General features: G+C 35.8%; 1 long non-coding RNA gene across 1 annotated transcript; it reads right to left on the reverse strand.

The window, feature by feature from the left end:
• Positions 1–2,235: 2,235 nt before the first annotated feature.
• Positions 2,236–6,282, reverse strand: LOC127934661 (uncharacterized). Its single transcript, XR_008147872.1, has 3 exons — positions 5,683–6,282; positions 4,736–4,770; positions 2,236–4,314 (listed from the first exon to the last, which is right to left on the reverse strand). It is a non-coding gene; the product is annotated as an uncharacterized LOC127934661 (long non-coding RNA).

The following is a 6,282-nucleotide window of genomic DNA, read 5'->3' on the forward strand; positions in this document are numbered from 1 at the left end:
TAACACAATTTATTTGTTAAATTGTTTTACTATTAGTATGATTACTAGTAAACTATTTTATTATTATTTTCACTATGTTAATAGCCAACATTGATTGACTCATCTTGATCATGTGAAGCATGAGCTGATATTGTAAAAAAAAAAAAAAAACTGTGCATTACGGCCTAAAATGTCCACTGAATGTTGACCCTTACACAATGTCAAGTTCTTTTAGAGTTTTTACACATCTGCAGAAAGAGACCTTTATGTAAAGGTATATCAACTCAGAATATCACATACTGTATTCTTATACAGGACAGACCAGGATTTTCAAATGCAATATATAATATTGCACTTAGTAGACCTACCACAGTTTTCCACCAACCACTGCTTTCCGCTCCAAGCTCCATAACACTAAATCAACTCATGCACTTTGGGTGTGTTTCGCACTGTTTTACTTATGAGAGCATTTGGAATGCAGAGCAACATCTCCTGCTGATGCATTGAGGCTTGATTTTGACAATTAGACAAGTTAGGGGTCCTTTTGTAGCAAACGTTTACAGCATAACCATGTGTTACAGCTCAATTGATTCAAGGGTACAAGGCTGTTAGAATGTAGCTACTGTCTTAAAAGTGCAGAAAGTGGTTTAAATAAGGCTTAGAATTAACTAAACACTTTCAATGATGGTTCATCAACTATATTTGTAAAGGTGTGAATATTGCAGTTAATTGACAATGGAGTGTAGTAGACTGTATAGGAAATTTGAGCTGAATGAATGTATCAACTATTGTTATTTAGCGCCATCTTGTGGGATACAAAACCCGGGTGACAAATAAAAAAAAGGTGGAATAATATCTGTATCCACTTGATTTATTACTAAAATCTGGTCTCAGCTAAGCCTATGGTATAGTTTTGCATTGGAATACTTTTTGTTGTTGTTGTTGTTGTTCTGGACTTTGGTCACTGCCACCTCAACACTGAATAAGGTGTTTCATTCATGTGGCCACATTAACTGGTTTATAGAGACCCTCCGAGGACCCTTTAAATCCAGATAATACTGCAGCATGTGTCCGTCAGGTGTATTTTAACGATCTCCTTAGAGTTGTTAATGGATTCCCAGCCGGCATTTCAACGTTGATTCAACGTTGAAACAACGTCAGGTACCATGGTTGAATCAACGTTGAAAAACCTTTCGATTTTGCAAATTGGATCAACGTTGAAATCACGACGTGGATTCACCGTTGAAATCGCGACGCTGTTTCACCGTCTTACCTGCATTATGGGTGAATTAGGGTCGTGCTGCAGACCTGGGAGGAAAGCTGACTGAGGTGTTGATTTTGAAAAGTTAATCAGCGTTGATAACACGACGTTGTTTCCCCGTCGTACCTTGCACCGTGTATAAATACACCTAGATCCTAGTTGGCATTTAGATCAACAATGTACATGCAAGGCTAAAAATCTAATGACTGGGAGCAATGGCTTTACAAACAACTTCAATAAACTACCACATGCTCAAAATTGTCAAACAGCAGTTAAATTTTGGAAACATACTGTATAAAACAGATGAAAATAATCCCACACTTTATTATGCAGAGTATGCAGGGAGGTAATGCTAAAAACATGTAGTAGAACAATCCAAATACAATAATATTTAAAGGTTTTTGTAAAATAATTCGGCACAAAAATGCATATTTTTTTCAGCACTTACAAGACAAACCCTTGTACCTTTATGACTGAAACCAGTGGATCTTTTATTTTGGTGGAAAACTACAGTTTCTGTCAAAAACATGTTTTAGTAATGTGTCTCATTTCAAGTTGTGCACATTTGTGCCGTGAAAATGTGTTGCACAGTACGAGCAGGGAACCTTCAACCAGTTGATTTCTAATGGGAACCCCCCCGGACTGTATCTTCTTTACCGTGGGGAATGCAGAATGAGATTTCTACCACAGGGCACTCTAAAATGTTAGAACCAGCAGCCTTAGTGTATACAGTGTGGTTGTGCTTCGGGTGATCCTTGAAAGTGTCCCAGCGCTAGGTCCATTCTGACGCCGTCCCCTCCACTCTCTCCCACTTGTGCACTTTCTGTACCGTCCTGTATAAACATTTACATTTAATAATTTAACAGACGAATTTATCCAAAGTGACTTACAAGTGAGAACAAGAGAAGCAGTCAGGTGTACAAGCGAACAACAGCAGTATAGAAGTGCCATGACAAGTCTCAGTTAGTCTAGTACAGAACGCATAGCCAGGTTTTTTTTAGAGCCCGACCGATATATCGGCCGGCCGATATTATCGGCCGATATGAGCTAATTGCATTTAAATCGGCATCGGCGTTTATAACGGCCGATGAAACATGAGAAACAGTCTCATATTCTTCACTCATGTTATGAGTGTTGCATAGTTTGCCCACCAGAGGGCGGTCTGCAGCTCCAGAGTTGCAACAGCGCCAGAAATCCACAAAGAAGAAAGCGATCAGCCAAGCCACCCAGGTGAGTCTGTCGTTCGTCATGTGAAATGATTGTAGATTTAGTTCATACACTGTATATAAAAACGGTGTGGTAGTTCTAGTTAACGGTCCTATCATTATCACTTCTAAATATTCTGTAACATCACTTACAGCCGCTAATGCATTGCTATATTAGATTAGCCACAAAGCTAATACCATGTTTATCAGTGGAAGAGCGCGAACGTTAATAAGAGGTCGAACTATAAAGTTAGCGTTTAGTGCTTATTCTATTGCGGTGTGTTTCCCACATAATGACCGCGTAATGGGCCTTTCACACAGGACGCGGTATGCACAGCGCTTGGCCGCTGGGTTTAGCGTTGCCCTTCAGATACAACGCGATTTGCCCTGCTCTGCGCTATGGCGTAGGCGGAGTTTTAAAAACTTTTAGCGGGAGCTCTTTCATAGTCTGTTGTTCCTCTTTTCGGTCAGCAGCAAACATGTATCTGTCCCGTTGTAAGAAGCGAGCGATAGCGCTAGTCCTGCTGATGAGAATTAAGAGAGAAGCAAGGAAGAAGAGGCTACCCTCAGGCCCAGGGAACAATTTGGTGAATTCAGGCTGGTTACGTTACTCTAACGCTAATATAGCTTCCTTTTTAGCAGGCCCCTTAAATGCTTGCTATTAACTTGTTTGAAGGTGGTTCTTCTCAAAATTGACAGCGGTGTGTTCATGGCACTAACGTTAACCATTTTGATTCAGACTGCACAAAGAGAAGAGGAGAAGATATACGGGTCCGTTGTGAATGTGTCTGTGAGAGCAAATATAGTGTAGTTACAGTAACTACAGTAGGTGCGTCAGAAATGATTAAATCAGAGGGGACATGTAAATAAATGTGAGCTGAACAAGCGCTTTTTTCTTTTCTTTTTTTTTCTTACATATTGTTTCAAAGCAGCTTTACAGACATAACAGGAAAATGTTGAAATAATATTGTTAAATATAAGGAGGTTAATACCTATTGCTTGACAAATAAAAATATATATATATATTTCTCATTTTTGCCTATGTAGGAGATCCCTGTTTATTATTATTATAATTCTAATGATGACATGAGTAATGATACATGGTGATATTATTAATACACATGCTTATTCTTTCTATGTCTCTCTTTCTGCCCTACAGATGGCTGAAAAAGGTGAATGATGTAGCAGCAAAAGTGTGGGACTACTTCTGCAAATACTTTAACTTTAACTTTAGTATTATAATTTATTTACAGTACACACACAGACTGTTAAAATCAGCTTCAACTGGAAGAAAGTAAAAGTGTTAAATGTTTAAAATCAGACTGTTTTTTGATCGTTAAAAAATATATACTTTTGATGTGCAATTGTTTAGTCATTGAGACTATAATCTAAGGCTTTTTTTTACATAAATCCCTTCTGGAAAATGGTTTATACAGCCCACATACATAGAACAGGCAGATATTTTGCCATTGAATGTTATGTGAGTGCAGCTTATAGGAAATGGGTCTAATATCCAGTTTATTTTCAAAATCAAAATATCGGCTTATAAATCGGCTCTTTTCAAGTTAATATCGGCATCGGCCCCCAAAAATCCATATCGGTCGGGCTCTAGTTTTTTTTATTTTTTATTTTTTTTTATATGAAAGACAAGAAAAGAAGGAAAAGTGCTAGCATTAGTTGGTTAAGTTCCGGTGAAAAAGATGAGTCTTAAAATGTTTCTTGAAAATGAGTAAAGACTCAGCAGTTCGGATTGAGATTGGGAGGTCATTCCACCAGCTGGGCACAGTCCAGGAAAAGGACCGTGAGAGTGATTGTGAACTTCTTTGGGATGGCACCACAAGGCGTCGTTCACTTGCAGAGTGCAAACTTCTGGAGGGAACATAAGATTTAACCAATGAGTTTAGGTATGTCCACAATGTTTCACAATAACTTTGATATTGTGAAATATATTTAACTGAAAACTGAATGCAAAATAAATCACACAATATTTTCACTTTACAGTTCAGTAACAGTGAGGTTGGAAACAAAGTGGACAACACTATTCATTAAACACTTATTTAATGTATTCAGATGAAAATTTACAATATTAACAAATTATTCACAAGCAGTGTTTTCAGAGCCCCCAGTTACACTGTTTTAATCAAAACACTAGTAATACAGTGTAGTAAAACAAATAAAATCTAATTCAGTAAATTTTTAATAAACTAAGTACAATCAAAACCTATCACAAAAGTTCAAAGCATCTCTAGCAGAAGTGACAGTGCAATGTAGCAGATGAACAATTTCTTACCAATGTTTCAAGAACAAGCTGGATCCTCGATGACTCTACAAGGGGAAAGAAGAAAGAGTTTACTGAAAAGTTCTTTAAAAGCAGGATTTCATATTATACCATTTCTTTAAACCACTGGTTCTCAAACTTTTTATACCAAGTAACACTTCAGAAAATATTTGTTATTAAATATTAAGTTGCACCATAATGACCAACATTACATTTCAGCAGCGTAGTAGACCAAACTATTCAGCTACAGGTCTACAGTTAAAAAATGAGGCAGTTTTATTCTAATAAGATTATTTATTGTTGTCAGACACTTTACCATGTTTGAACATTAACACTACAACTGTGCTTACATACACAGGTAAATAAAAAAAAAGTTTAAATTAAAATGTAATTTTAAATGTAATTATGTAACAAAAGTCACAAAACTTTACTGTACTTTAACTCTAACATACTTAAATGTGCAAAAAAAAAAAACGTACTCAAAGATTAAGTTAAAATGTATTAACATTAATTAGTTTAATTTAGTGATTCACCTGCATAACAACTAGAGGGGGCCTGACACTTTGAGAACCATGGCTTTAAACAATCCTTTTATTTATTTATTCATTTTCATTAATTCATTAAAATTATATTATTTAAATACCGACATTTGCACTTATATGTTTCAGAAAACACTTTGAAACTATTATAAGAATACAAACATATATAACACACCTAATGCATGGGATACATATCAGGAAAATATGGGAAAATCTCTAAACCATCTCTAAATCTCTCTTACCAGCAACACATTAGGTGAGCACCTAACTTGATCAGCTGTGATAAAGCAATGCAAAAATAGACACACGGGTATTTATTTATCTGCAGGTTACATGTCCTTTAAACTACCCATTTGTAAACTCTGGTAATACTTTACTATTTTCAAAAGATAATAAAGATAACGTTAGCGATTTTCTTACCTCATTTTGACAGGATGTTTTCAGGACCTCGCAGAACACCTGACCCTTCTTGTGTTCACGGTTTTTGTTCTCCATTGACATGTCACGACTCAAATTCGCTCAAAATAAATAAAAAATGTACAGGCAAATATGAAATAATTCGGGACCGATAGAGCAGTCAGTTATAACGAGCAGCAGCTCACAGTTAGCCGCCTCACTCACAGAAAGACGACAATAACGGTCATATTTTTAAATGTAGAAAGGCGCGAACCGATTCATTGTCCAGTTTCCTGAATGACAGCCAGATTAACCAATCATGATAGAAGTAATAAAATAAAACTACCAATGGGAGTTGTTTCAGTGTGATAAAGCAGCGAAATGTATATAGTTTCATTGTTGTTAATGATGATAATATTTAACATATACCTTTAGATTTTAGAATAGGTATCATGACTAAAATATTTTAAAATGCTATTAAAATAATTAATTTAAATAATTTAATATAAATAATTTAAAAGCTTGTTAACCTTTTTCTACCATTTAGCATTAAACATTTTTAACGTTGTTTCATTAAAACAACTGACCTTATTTCAGCCATATTTCAATGTTGAAAGTTGGTCA

Source organism: Carassius gibelio, chromosome A18 (assembly GCF_023724105.1).
Source record: "Carassius gibelio isolate Cgi1373 ecotype wild population from Czech Republic chromosome A18, carGib1.2-hapl.c, whole genome shotgun sequence".
NCBI classification, from domain to species: Eukaryota; Metazoa; Chordata; class Actinopteri; order Cypriniformes; family Cyprinidae; genus Carassius; species Carassius gibelio.